Raw genomic sequence first — 14,825 nt, 5'->3', positions numbered from 1 at the left:
TCTCCTCTCGTGCTGTGAGCTAAACTGCCATCTGTGTGCAGCAGACTGTGACTGACAGCCGACTGTTAGCATGGTGTGTTAAGGCCCTAGATCACAAAACAATCTCACCTAAGGTCCACTTACTTCGATCACAAGGTGTCCATGGGCTTCACACATTAAGATGGGATTGTTTTGTCAACTGGTGTTTCTTAAAGCTCAAAGTTAGTAACCTCCCTCTGTTTTCTGTTGTGAGTCCATGCACTGAAAGACTCGTCGATCAGTTTGGGACTGATGGCAGGTACATAATTGAACTTTTAGTTATGACGTCAACTTTTTGTCTGCATCAGAATAACTGTTGCCTCTTAAAGGTTTGGCTTAAGTTAGGCTTAGGCATGTACTTATCGTGGTTGAGGTTTGGGGGTAAGCCTTTAGCTGGAGTTACATTAGTGAAAAAGTCATTAAAAGTTGTTGTTTGAATACAAATGCTACAAAAATATACAACCTCTCTATTAACGTGTTAAGGGTTGATAGTAAGTTTTGTACTGTTATTGAAAGTATTTCAGCCTCCTCATTCAAAATGTTATGTTCCTAATAAGCCAATTCTAATACAGGTTGAGTCTTTGCATTCACAAAGACAGTAAATGCAAACAGATTTAGGTTCCACAGGTCATCAAAAGTGTGAACACTTCTTGCTACCTTAAAGGATAAAGTCATCTGAAGCAATCTGATCTGAGTCGTGCTCTACAGATGTTAGTCTATTAATGCAGCAGTGTGCATGGGGAACTCTTTGTCCTCTGGTTGTGTCAAACTGTGTTAAACTGCTGATTCCTGGGAAAAGGAAACACTGACTAACACTCCATTTGTTTTCAGGCATGTGCTAAGAAGCCCAGGGTCTGCAGGGAAGGCCAGTGGCCAAAAATCAAAGCTGTAGCCCCACAAGGGAGTCTACCGGCCTACCATTTCTTATAATTATGTGAAGTCATCTCTCCCCATGTTCGCCTTCTCTGTCTGTGTTATGCAATGAAACCATATGCTTTCGATCCACAGGAGAGAACAAATAAGCACAAGAATTTACCAGAACCTCTTATCGTCCACGGCACAGATAAACATATCAGGGAATAGCCTGCCCCCCCCCAACTCCATAACAAGGACGTGATAGTGAACGAGTAAACAAAGGCTGTCCAGGATGTTTCGTTTCTCAATGATTTTATCATGAAGCAAGATTTTTCTTGGAAAGTGGAAATTTTAGATGATAAATTAGCTCACTTGGTGTCCTCGGAGAAATGTTTTTGCTCTTCTGGTTTTTTTGCGTGTGTGTGTTTGTGTGTGTTTTTGTGTCCTTTTGTGGGCAGCCACAATTGTTTCACCCCACAGCCTTTGCTTCCGTGATTGCGGCACAGTAATGACAGTAACAAGGTGCCGCAGTGTTGTGATGTTACTCGTTGCCCGGGACTACATTTCCACTCTCCTCTCTGTAATGTTACTCAGTGGTCTCGGAATGATGATGTCACTGTCCACAGAGTTTCCACCACAGCAGAGGGCCTGCGAAGATGAAGCGAGTGGGTGTGTGTGTGTGTGTGTGTGTGTGTGTGTGTGTGTGTGTGTGTGTGTGTGTGTGTGTGTGTGTGTGTATGTGTATGTGTGTGAGTTTGTGACATGCAGTCAGTCAGAGCGGCTGCATTTGCACAGGGGAGAGGGCCTGTGCTGAGCAGAACCACAAAACAGAGGGCCTGTTTTCATTGGTCTGGCCTGCAGGGACTCACCGTCTGGGTCAGTGTTATTTAAGTCAATAAGGAACTCTTACTTCTGTACATGCACAGACACACACACACATTAGAAAGTACGCTCTCCTTTTCAATGTATATTTACTCTCCCCCCTTTAATTTACAGTTACATAAGACATTTGTCCTCTCAGAGCAGTAATGAGATATGAATAATGGAGTATAGGACATGGAAAGAATGTAACGACCAATCACATGCACAAAGTGCTTATATTATTCCATAATTAAGTTAACCTGTAGTGGAGTATTTTCACAGTGTAGTATTAGTGCTTTTGTTTAAGTAAAGGATCTGAATACTTTTCCCACAACTGCTTCGGGGAAGCCTTAACCTCTTGGAAAAATATTGGTGGGAAGTGGAGTCATATGTCTCAGCTTCTTTCCTGTAGTGCAGACAGTTGGAAAACAGCAGCGAGTGGATCTAAGATGTCCGTACAGGATGTTTTATTAGCCTAATATTTCTGCCAAATGATGATGTTGTGGTGTCTGAGTCACTGGCTAACAACTTTGATGATGACAAAAGTTAGATGTAATCTGATAGAGCAGTTTGGAGGAGAAAACTTTCAAATGGAAGAGAGGAAACAATATCAGGTTAGAAAAAGCTAGACATATACCTGCTGCTGTGGATGAAACACCAAAAAGATGCCATAAAGAAGACTCTTAAATTAGTTATTTTCAAGTTCCTGATATTTCTAAGATACTGTTTATGCCTTAAAATTTAAATTCATTTAACTTATACACTCAGATATTCCCTCCTTGCCAACCTCCAACCAAACAAACATTGATACACACATTATATCTGCTCTTTCAGCCCAGTTGCCAAAATAAGATCTTAGCATTGCACGTTTCTGCAAACCACAGATGTGTTACATTTGCATCTTTCATACATAGAATATCATTGTTTCTTAAGAACTGCGGTTCAGATTTCATGTATAAGAACTGAGTTTCTTATCAGGACGAGGAGGGGATGATGGCTGGTGTGACACCTGTCACGTACCAAGCAGCAGAGAGCAGCAGACCACTGTTCAAGACCCACAAAATGTCAGTTCAGGACATTTCCAGCCATGTTTGTTAAGACCCAATGGGGTATTTTAAGCCAAAACCATAGACTATTTAAAAATAATGGACGCAGCCGCCGTGACGTCACCCACTGGTTTGTGGACTCACGTGTTGAAGCCTCGAGTTTGGCACTTTGCCATATTTGGACAAGAGGGTGGAGCTGTGGAGGAGTGAGGGATGGATCTGACTCACAGACTGTGGTGATGCCAAGCAGGCAGACTGTCACTCAAAGCGGCTATGCCCTTAATCAAGCATAACTTTAAGCCTTAATACAATTTAAAGGGGTGAGTTATATGAAAATGTACCTCCATACAGTTGCCATGAATGGGAAAATCAGTGACTGAACTGTTTTTGTACCACGCTGTAAACATGTTTGTTTCTGCTGTATAACATTTTAACATGGTGGTCTATGGGGACTGACTCGCTTTGGAGCCAACCTCAAGAGAACGTCAGAGGAACTGGAGTTTTGGTACTTCCCTGTTGGCTTCATTTTTCAGCTTCAGAGGTTGCTGCCTGCTGCCTTGCTGCCTTGCTGCCTGAAAACATGATGCTTACCTAACCCTAACCATGTGTTATTAAAACATAAAATTGAAATGTAAAGAAAAAGTTTCAACATACTGGCTACATTTTAATGTACAAATGTAACATACCTATGGTTTGTAGAAATGTACAGTGACGACGGCAATTTGGTTGACTCTTTTGATACCTTCTCTGGAGACATTATTGGCAGGTTTTTCTGTTGCAATTTTGTAATTGTTGCTTTCTATTGTCTACAATGACATTTTGCTGCTAACTGAGCTTGCCATTGCTGTCTGTGGCTAATCTGTTGCTAAAATAACATTCAAAGTATGGCTCTATGAGCATGCATACTAGATTACTGTGTTGCACAAAGGATTTATTTAGAGAATGAAATGAGAAAGTCTAGAGATTTTTTGTTAAGCCCTTAGGCAAGCACTTAAAGATGATAATAAATACATATATTCAGATCTGATGACATTTGGTTGACTGATGCATTTTGTGTAACCAGGAATTTAGATATTTTTTCATTTGAAATCTGTTTCTTGGAGAAATGATTCCCAAAAGTTTTACTTCCTGTTTTCCCTTCTAAATTATTAGGCAATGTGACCTTTCCTCAGTGACCTCACCTCAGAAATCTCCGCACTTCCTCTTTAACTCGAAGACACTCACCACTGACCAGACCATCTCCACAACAAACACAAACTTTCACAATGCCCCCCCATGTCATTGTCACTTTTGCACAACGGCAGCAGTTATTTTAGATTGTACTGTATATGCGTCAAATGCGTCTGTGTCTAGCGGTAAACCATTTCTGCAATGTTCAGTTCAACTGTAGTTCAAACTGATATACAGTATCTGCATACGTATCAGGAGAGGTGTTTGTTTTCCATACAGGTAGGTTTTGAAAGGCTGATATGTTACTTCCTCTACCCCATATGTGAACTACACACCTCCTGTTGCGTCACAGTCTCCATGAGTCAGATAAATGGTCACATAAACCTCCATACTGTGTGAACATGTGAAGATGTTCCCATGTTTTCACCTTTTAAATAAGTAACTGTCTTGTGGTTTCTGATGTCATGTCCTTCAGGGGAGGATGAGCTGTGTAATTATAGGAGGTTAGAGATGGAGAGAGACATCAAACGCAAACAAACACACGCATGCATGCACATACACACTCCGATGATGTCATATTAACAGCCTATAAAGCCGCAAGACATGACAGATTACCCTGTGTTGACAGTTTTGTAATTTGTCTGACAAATAACTACAAAGTCAGCCAAGGTGAATGTGAGGCAGGGGGCGATGTTTTTAAAAATGTCCATTTTGGTCCTTTGTGTTTTTTGCAGCTTCATTGTCCTCTCATTTCTTTATTTTTCTCGTAAACAAGGCACAAATCAGAAATTTGCTTTACCGGCACAACTGAGTAATGAAGAAGTAAGTCATACACCAAACTATTCTGGCTTTATTACAAGATAATTTTGTTTCCGAGAGTGCAAGGGTGTTTTTATAGGCTTGTAACTCCACTGGCAGTGGTGAGCTATAAGTGCCTACTCTCAGTTAAACAGGGAAAGCTTTGGGGGGAACTCCTCTCAGTTCATTCTTAACATTTTGTCCATGCAGAAAAGTATTCTGCTGGGAAATAATGTAACAAGGTCTGTCAGTGTGCCCATCCACAGACCATGAGTCATTTTCTCACAGCTTGGTGATAATTTTTTTGTGTGTGTGTGCTGCACTGCCATCCATGTGAGTCATAGCCGACCTGGAGTATTGTTAGAGCTGCAGCCAAATGAGCTCTGGAGTTTATTATTACAATACATTTGGCAGAAGTCATTCAGAGAGGTCAGGGATGCACTCCAGTGAACCGTTAACAGTCACATCCAAGTATCAAACACACACTGGAGGGTTAAAGCGTTGTGGTTGTAGTGTTTGGCTGTCTGTGGCACAGTCTGTAAAATATTTCCCTCAGAAAACAGCACTGTGGCAAATGGTGTGAGGAGGGCTGCAGTCAGTCTCACGTGGAGCCAAATGGAGAGAGGCGTTCAGACTGAGACCAAAAAAGGTAGTGGAGAGGAAAGAGACGTGTGGGGGATGGTGGCCTGGGAAAAAAAAGGGATAATACAATGGAAGGTGGTATGATATTCTCACCCACACGAAATAATTCTTTTATGATGCTGGTCTGATACAACTGACTCCACTTTCCCTTTCTGTCTGAGTCATTATATCTTAGCTTGAAATACCATTCCACTAGTTTTGTTTGTTTTAGCTATCTTAAACTACAAATCACAATTGCTTTACATTACTGCTGACCTTTTATTCCAAATCCCACCATAGATTTCTTGGTTACCTTTCAAGCATCTAGGTAGCAAAGAGTTCAGTTTGTTATAGTAATGAAAGATATAAATATAACCCTATAAAGACTCTCACTCAGGTGGTAATGTGACATCAGTGTGTGAACAACCCATAAAGATTTAAATGTGTGGGAACTGACCTCCTTGTCAGTAGAATACAGTAAATCTGGTTTCTTTCATGTAGTATCTCCACATATAATATGCCAGAGATAGTAAACATTAAGCACACAGTTGCATTGCATGGTAATGCAGCTGCAATAGGTATGATCTTATTGGTGCATTCAAGTTATACAAAACATTTTAGATTAAAGAGCTTGTTTAAAATTATTTGGCTCAATGGAAGCATGTAAATGTTAAATAAAAGATGTCCAAGGATTGAGCCTTGGGGGACTCCACATGATCACATTATACTGAAACATCAACACACAGTAGTTCCTGTCCTGGAGATAAAGCGTGAAGCACTTCAGAGTTGTGTTTGAGAGTTTAACATAGTTTTCCAGTCTGTTTTGTGGTGGTGCTGCATCAACAACGATACCCCTCTTTAAAGAATAAATAGGTCTAAGATCTGAATTTTTCCATCATTGGTTTTTACTTCAGTGAAAATAACTGAAACTTATGACTACCTGGAAGGCAGGACAGGCAATAAACAAAGTGTTCTTATGGCAGTTTCTGTATGTTAAGTGTGTGTGATTTCTAGTTAATGCATTGTCACATTACTACCCAGAATATATCCTGAGGCATTACATTCATAGAAAATGATTCAGAAGGAAGTGGGGTGGCAATGGGTGTGTGATGAGACTGGAGTTTGTCACAGACTTACAATTAACTGTGGCGTTTAACTGTAACTACAGTCTTTCCAGATCCTTCCCCAAGTGTTTAAACTGCCTATCCTTGTCCATGCCTACACCATAGCTTATTTTGCAAAACCACAATCCTTCCTTAATCTTCACCAAGGACACATTTTTAAAACATTGACAATAAATGTGAAAGAAATCTCAGACTGAACATAAACCAGGGTTTTGCAGAATTGTGTATTATTGACGTTCTTGTCTGGCGATAGGGTTGTAATATCAGTACTTGTCTGTCTTTGCAGGAGAGATCATCACCACCCTACCAATACTGAAGAAATGCTATTATATCCCTCCTGTTAGCCACTGCTAGAATCAATGTCTGGGTGTGAACTGTGACCCAGGCTTCACTCAGCAACTAGCAGACTGCTCATCCACAGCTGCTCTGCCCTTCCTCCACCACTCCCCTCTCTGAATCAAACCTCTCCAGACCCACTCATGTTGGCACGGCCGATATGAAGGCCAGTGTATAATTTCTAGTCATGGTGTCAAAACAGTATCCTAACACAGGTGTGTCTGCAAATCTGAAGACAGGGAGAACAGATTTTGCAATGAGAAGGATTATTCTTCAATTTTTTTTTTTTTTTCATTTACAAGATCCTTACGTGACCACATGCAACACATAAATGTCAGCGTACTTTTCAGACTGTGTTTGCTGAGGTGTCTGTGTATTTCTGCGGCTGTGTATATTTGTGGAGGTGTCTGACTATGTGTGTGTTGAGGGGAGTGAGGTGGTCTGTACATGAGTGCTTCCGTTACACCTCCACACAGGATTCTGTCAGCACAGCTCCTTATTTTCAAGCTAAGGTGACCTTTTCCAGTTCAGGAATGAGCCACACTGTGGTTCCTCTACATGCATCTCAAATGACAGACGTTGTTTTCCCCTGTGTTGATCATTAACTCCCATCGAGGCCGAGCAAATAATCTTAATAGAAGCTGTCATGCATTTCCCAAAACAGGCTGACCTCACCTGGGATGAGGCAGGTGGGCCTCCTCCTCCATACAGCCCCAGGTGAGCCGGCATGCCCATGTTGTCTAGACGGGAATGAGTGAGTAATGGTGATGCTTGCAGCAAAGTACACAGTTAATGATATTTCCCCTCACTGGTTTGGAAAGTGTGTCTGCATCATCAGGGCATCAGAGAATATTTAGTGACGATAATCTCATGTTTGTGTGTGTGTTTGTGGCGTACAAAGTTGGTGAGTTTCGGCAAAGGATCGCTGCTTTGGTTGGGAAATAGTTTTGCCTTCAGGCCTTAAAAGTACACACTGGCAGAGAGAGCAGGAAGGGAGCGACAATGAGAAAAACATATGGCAGAGAGAGGGCAAGACTTCGAATTATATTATTTCACTGGCTAGAGTCTCGTAAACCTTCATTCTGCGGGGTCACCGCAAAGAAAGTCTGCTTTCCGTCTGTGGTGTCATCAGGAAGTTTTAGGAGGCAGGCAGGAGAGCTGGAATATACCCTGTTCCTGCTCTGTGCTGTGTGCATGTCAGCCTACCATAATAGAGAAAACAACCTATTGTCTAATAATAGTGAAACAGAACATAATGGAAAGCGCTTACTCATTAAAGCTAAATGTTTTAAAAGACGGGGAAAATACCACAAGTAAAACAACGAGGACACAGATCCAAATTGGCTCAGCATTTTGGGCACAAGCAGGTTTTACTACAGTCGGGAACTCATGTACTTACTCACCAACAACAGCATCTTTGTGTTTTCCTGCATATGTTTTGCCTGACAGTTGGCTGGCTTAATTAATGCACATTGCTCTATTTCACATCTCCTGAAGGCCAAAAAAAGTTCTGCCCACTCAAAACTCCTCCTCGTCTCCTTCCACCAGGAGCTTTTGAGGACAACCTGCTCAATAAGAGATGACGAGGCAGGTTGTTGGGAAGGTGGCGGTGCACAAATGCACGTCGCAGACACGCGCCAACAGTGTGAGTAACAAGATTGACCAGGGTCGGTCAGAGTGACACCCTATACGCCGCTGGCTTTGGAGCTTACTGTAAGTCCTTTGGAAATGTGCCCTGTCTGTGTGAATATCATCACCTTTTCACTGGCAGCCTGATCATGAATTCATTAATGTGATGAATTGTGGCCTCTTCTTCATATGACAATCAGTCTTCGTTGGCGTGACAACAGGAAAAGGCACAGACGTTTTCACATGGGTCCCAAATTCTGTGCACGTCTGCGAAGCTCATTTTGCAATGCTAACAAAGTGGCTATTTTTTCATTCAGGCGGGTAAACAAGATGCAGACTTGTTTCCTCTATTTTTCCCATTGGCCTCATTAAAACCACCGGGACAGTCTGGGAAATTAACCCCACAGGAGAAGTTTCACATTGAGCCAGTTCACAATGACCGAACTGTGGACTGTGTGTGAGGGCACGGGTTAAAGGAGGACACTAGTAGCAAACAGCGTACTCTTCCACCAAGACCACTTTTCCTTTTGTCTCTCTTCTTCTTTCACTCAAATGCATGGCACACTGAAGAAATAGAAACATACATGTGTTACCCTGTTAAGGTCAGGCTTATTTATACCTGGTGTCAAGGTGTGAAAACATGCAGAAGTGTAAAGACAGACTGCCGGCCTGGAAATGGCAGCACAGCCAATGTCAGGTTTGACTGGAGGAGGTATAAACTGTGACTGACCTCTGCACACACAGCTGTCTGAAGCGGCATATTCCACAAGTGAACAAAGTGTTCTTTAAAAGTTACATCCAAAGCATTAACATGATTACTTGTGTCTGAAAGTTGTTGCTCGTAGTGACGAACCCGCAGAGAATTATCAGCCCACGCTACAGTTCCCGTCAGCTCTACGGTTCATTTCAGTCTATATTGTTTCATCAGGCCGCCGGCGTCATCGTTTTGATTTTACTGCCCACAACTGTCCTGGCTCATTTTTGTTTTCGCCTGCACCCAGCAGCTGTTTTAAGCAAAAAAAAAAAAAAAGCCCGCCCAGCACCAGTGGGACAAAGACAAAGTTGAACATTTAGCAGCTTAAGAGCCAGAAATTTCCCTCGGGAGCTGGTGGAGACCAAAAGGAAGAGAGAAGGAGGGTGAAAATTAGACTGCAGCATCTTTTTAGTTGGACAAATGCAACTTTTTTCTAACAAGGTTATAATGATATTATTGTGTTCATTGCTTGTTTTTGCCCCCGAGTGACCAGAAAATCAGTTATTTATAGGCAGTTATTTAGTCAGTTATTTTTTTTAAGTCAAAAAATTAGGACTTGACCTGAGAACTGAAAGCAATAACAATAATTTCAAAATTTCAATTCTAAGTTTTGGACTTAAAACAATGATAAGTAAATTATTTGTTGTTTGTACATTGAAAGAACTTGTTAACAACAATACTAGCACAAATTGGGAGCACTGGGAGACCTGATAGAGTTGCATCTTGACTTCTAAAATTTGTGACTTGACACTTGAGACTTGCTTTGACAAGACTTGAAACTTTATTTGGACATTCCCAAAAGACCCCAAAACATCTCTGCAAATCACTGCAGATAAAAAAGGAACAGCAAAGAAGTGAATGATAAAATATTTTTGTCTGGTGCCTCTGCTCCTCCTCAAGACTGTTGACACTGAGGTTACTTCATCTCAAGGGTGTGTGAGCATCTCGTGTGACTCAGCGTATAATTCAGTCGATGAAGCACCCGCCATCAGTGCCCCTCACTTGTCAAGTCAAACCCCGCTGTCACTCTTTCAGCGGCCGGCCTCACCCAATCTGGTTTCCACGGTAACCCAGTATTGTAGCACCGTGTTGTGGAATCTTGGGAAGTGCTTCGTCAGAGTGTTTCGTCTCCACACAGGCCGACTGCTCTCCGCGACCTCTTGCGTTTATCGTCAGCAGACCAGCAGCTGCTTTTCACATCCTGTGCAGAAAATTCAGACTGATTCAGACTTGAGCGATGACGAGGAGCAGCGAGAATGCTGACAACCTCAAACTAGGTTGCTCAACCATTTTCTGGCTGTTTGGAAGATGAACTTCTGCGTCACTACATCTTTTCATGCCTTTGAATGTGCGGTACATTCTTCTCATATTTTAGGCTATGTATTGACAAATCGTACCACTTTCACTACTCCAGGCAGGGAGCTGGAGGCGAGCAGCAGGAGAACAGCCAGACATGGGTGTAACAGACAGACAGACGGACAAACATGGCCCCAGTGCTGCTCATCCCGGCCTCCACCCCTCAAGTACATTAACCAGCGTCCAACTTTCTACCTCTCTTCTAAACCCTTTCCACTTTATTTCTTTTCACCTTTCTGTCACTCCACACATTCCCACAATCCTCCACTCTCTCTTCCAATTATTCCATCCAGCTGCAGCCATCTGGCTCTCACTTTCCAAACAGCCCGTCCACAGTTGGTGAACCCAGGGTGGAGAACCACACATTAAAAAACAAGCACTCCCAAGACTCTACATGTGTTAAACCTTGACACACCTTATAAAAAGATTTTTTAGATTTGGAATCCTTTGGAGACTCCACAGCTGTTACTGTAGTTTAATGTCCATTGTGAGTCCAACAGTGTTGTAGGCAACAGGCATTTTGATCATTTTTTAAAGGGGGATGGACCCAGTTCATTTTGTTCACCACCCTCCCACAAAATCATAACCGTTACGAGACATACTGGCTTCAAACTGCCTGTGGGGAGAATGGACATGTAAGAGTCTGTTCATTCTTGATTACCAGCTGTTTTTGCTGTCTCTTTCTTTGGAGCACACTACTTCTGTCTGACTCACTTATTTATCCGACTGTTGTCTCTTGTGTCATCTGTCCCCTGTGTGTGTATCTCAGTCACAATGCTTACTGGAATGCATAAATTTGATTAACTGAGTAGCATCAAGTGAGATGATTCAAGATGCATGCAACTGGTCTGTAAATTTCCTGGTTGCAAAACCAGTGCAGTAAAGGATGTCAGAACTTAGTAAGTCTCAATAATCCTTTGGTTATAGATTTGTGTGCACAGACTGGTTGCCAGAAGAAAATGTTGGCATTGTATGTTTGTGCAAACCACAGATACATTACATTTACACATTTCTTATGTATCATATCAACATTTCTAAAGTAAAGTAATATATGAACTGACTTTGTCATCCAGAGGTGGTGGGGATGGTGGATATTTTGACAGCCAGGCAAGATGCCTACCAAGCTGCAGACCACTGTTTGAGATCAACAAAACCAGTTATGATATATTGAGTTGTTGCTGGGTTTTCGGCAGCTTTTAAGGGACCAAATGTGGGTATTTTGTCACACTCCATCACTATTTTTCCAGCTCCTTTTTAGTGACCCATCACTTTGTTTTCCAATAGTGGTTGCTTTCTTCTGAGACATCGCTGCTTTTTGTACTGGGATTGTGCCCCCAGATAGGGTATCTTAAGCCAAAACATGATCTTATCAAAACCACTTTGATAACAAAGTGTTTTTTGCACCTAAACCTAACCACAGGTTAACCACAACATTGCTGAAATGTAAACAAATGTAAAGTTTCAACATATCTTCTACATAATAATGTGCAAATGTAACGTATCTGTGGTTTGCAGAAACGTACAATGCCAGTATTTTTTCTGGAGGTTGGTAATGTTGCTAACAAGGGAGATGCACACTCCCAAATTGCATACTGTTAATTGGAGAACATTTTTAAGTAGTGAGCTTTGGAGTTTAAGTATGTTATCTTTGGACAGAGCCAGGCTAACAGTTTCCTGTTTCTATTTTTTATGCTAGGCTAAGCTAATCAGCTGCTGGTGCAAACTTCATGTTTACCACACAGACAGACAGTCTGTCACTCAAAGTGGCCCCGGCCCTAGAGACTTAAAAGTTTCTTTGTACCAGGCTGTTAACATGTTTATGTCTGCTGTAAAGTTTGGCATTTTAACATGGGATTCTATGGGGACTGACTCACTGCTGGAGCCGGCCTCAAGTGGCCGTTCTTGGAATTGCAGTTTTTGGCACTTCTGTGTTGGCTTAATTTTTCAGCCACTTGGTATTTACCAACAAACATTGTCTTTTACAACTACAAATGCTTTATATCGCTGTTCACCATTTATTGCATATCATATTTTATTTCAATTAATTACTATTTTTGTCAAAGACACATTATTGTGGCTTGGTAATGCACTGCAGACATATCTTACAACTTAATTCCCATACAAATGTAATGCAACTTTGACAGCAATAAATAAACACATATTGTGTTAATTGCAATAGACCTGTTTCATGGCAGACATTTTGACCTGTCGTAGTAGGAGAAGCACAGGTGTATTTCATAACATTAATGATAGCTGCATTCCAGTAAGGGGAGGTCCTGGTATTGTGAATGCTGGCTCACTGGAACAGCTTACTGGAACACGAAATGGAACTGAGCCATCGTTAATGTTATCAATTTCACCTGTGCTTTTCCCACTATGACAAGTCAAAATGTCTGCTGTGAAAAGGGTCCATGGACTGTCTAAGGCAGGTCATTTTCACTGTTGTTTTGACTTTCCTGGAAAGTGATAAAAAGTAGGAAAACCAAATCTAAAACATTACATCATGCTGAAGAAAGCGCTCTGCAGTAATGCCAGTTCCAGATTATCAGATGAGGTTTTCACTCCACCGAGCCCCAAAACACACATCGCTCACACCGAGGGGTCAACAAACTCACTGTGAAAACAACCAGAATGGAGATAAATCTCAGTTGAAATATGGATGTATGGAAAGCAGAGACAGATAGCGAAGAAGAGAAGAGGTGAATCATTTTGATATAAGCCAGGCAGCTTTCCAGAGGCTACGACAGAGACAGCTCATAAATCTCACAGTGAGACCAAACAGCCCAGGAAATTAAGTCATACCCTAAATACACCATTCTAGTACGAAATGAATGTCTCTTTTGTTCACAAATATTTATACGTTCTTTTACACAGAAACAGGATAAGTGCACATTTCAGAGTTTCAAGAGTGTTGTATAACATCAGTGAATATAGAAATTGCACTTTTTAAAGTAAGATTCTGCAGCTTGAAACTGTACTGTGTTTTGATCCTCCACAGTTTGGCGCTGTTTCACAAGTGGAAAGTATGTGGAGGCTTTTTCCACATGGGAGAGAGATTGGTGACTCAGTTGCACTTAAAAAACATGCACAATGTTTTTGCTGTTTTCTTCTTCTGTTTCTCCAAAACCATCTGTTTTATTTCTCAGTCCACGGGTACGGCTCATTCCACATGCCCTGTGACAGGAATCATTACATGGCAGTCTCGCTCACAGTAGCTGTGAATAAGTTTAGTGGGACCAGCAGCCCCTGCACCATGACACAACCGAGGCAGCCTGCTGCGGTCAGTTTTATTATTTCCCCCTTTTTGTACATTGTTTTTGAAAACATTTCGTGTCTTGGCAGAGGAATAAACTTGCCACAAATTAACCCCCCAGACCTTTGGTGGGCACATATTTATGACCAGCCAACCATCAAACATGTTATATACAGACAGTCAAACCCCATATATCTTTTATATTCTTATTCTGTAAGATCCCAAGGTTTCAAATCCATCAAATGCCTTCAAAATAACATCCTGAATGTGACTACTTTCACTCATTTTAGGTTCTATAAAGCTTCAGCGCTGGAACAGATTTAGCTTTATATGTAATGTGTGATCACCGGTGAAAAATGCATTATCTAATTTGACGTCACTTAAAGGGAATATTGGGAACATCTGAATTCAACTAGTTAATTAGGTGCCAGAATGTGAGGGCTTTTCACTGGAAATCACAGTTTGTTTGTTTGATGACCAAGGGATATTTAGCATGTAAAAGCGAAACCTCGAAATAAAACCGATTCTGTCTTCAATAAAACTACTCATAATGTCACTTATAAAGCATCTCTGTCTTTTTCTCCAGAATGGTGAATACCCAGATTTAAAATTGGGACATTGCACTGTCCAACATAAAAAGCAGAAGATCATGTATTTGCTTGGAAAAGTCATGCAGACTGAATGTGAAAGTTTTTTTCCCTCTGTAGTCACTTGGCTAAACCAGACAGATGACAAATGAAGAAAGGAAATGGATATGGATGTAGTGCAGGCTGGAGGGAGACTGTGTGTGTATGTGTTGGAGTGTGGTACTAATAGTAATACAACACAGTCAATTAATACCTTAACATAATTTAACAGTATACATCATCAGTTAATGTGGTAGCCTATCAAAAATTGGCAACTATTTTTTAAGGGAGAAAATGATGGAAAAAAAGCTGCTGTTAGTGACTCAACATACGCAGAAGAAAAATGATGACTGTGTTGGATTTCTTAACATGGACAGA

This window comes from Epinephelus fuscoguttatus, linkage group LG2 (genome assembly GCF_011397635.1).
Source record: "Epinephelus fuscoguttatus linkage group LG2, E.fuscoguttatus.final_Chr_v1".
Lineage (NCBI taxonomy): Eukaryota > Metazoa > Chordata > Actinopteri > Perciformes > Serranidae > Epinephelus > Epinephelus fuscoguttatus.
The sequence above is the reverse complement of the archived record's forward strand: the minus strand, read 5'-3'. Positions refer to the sequence as shown.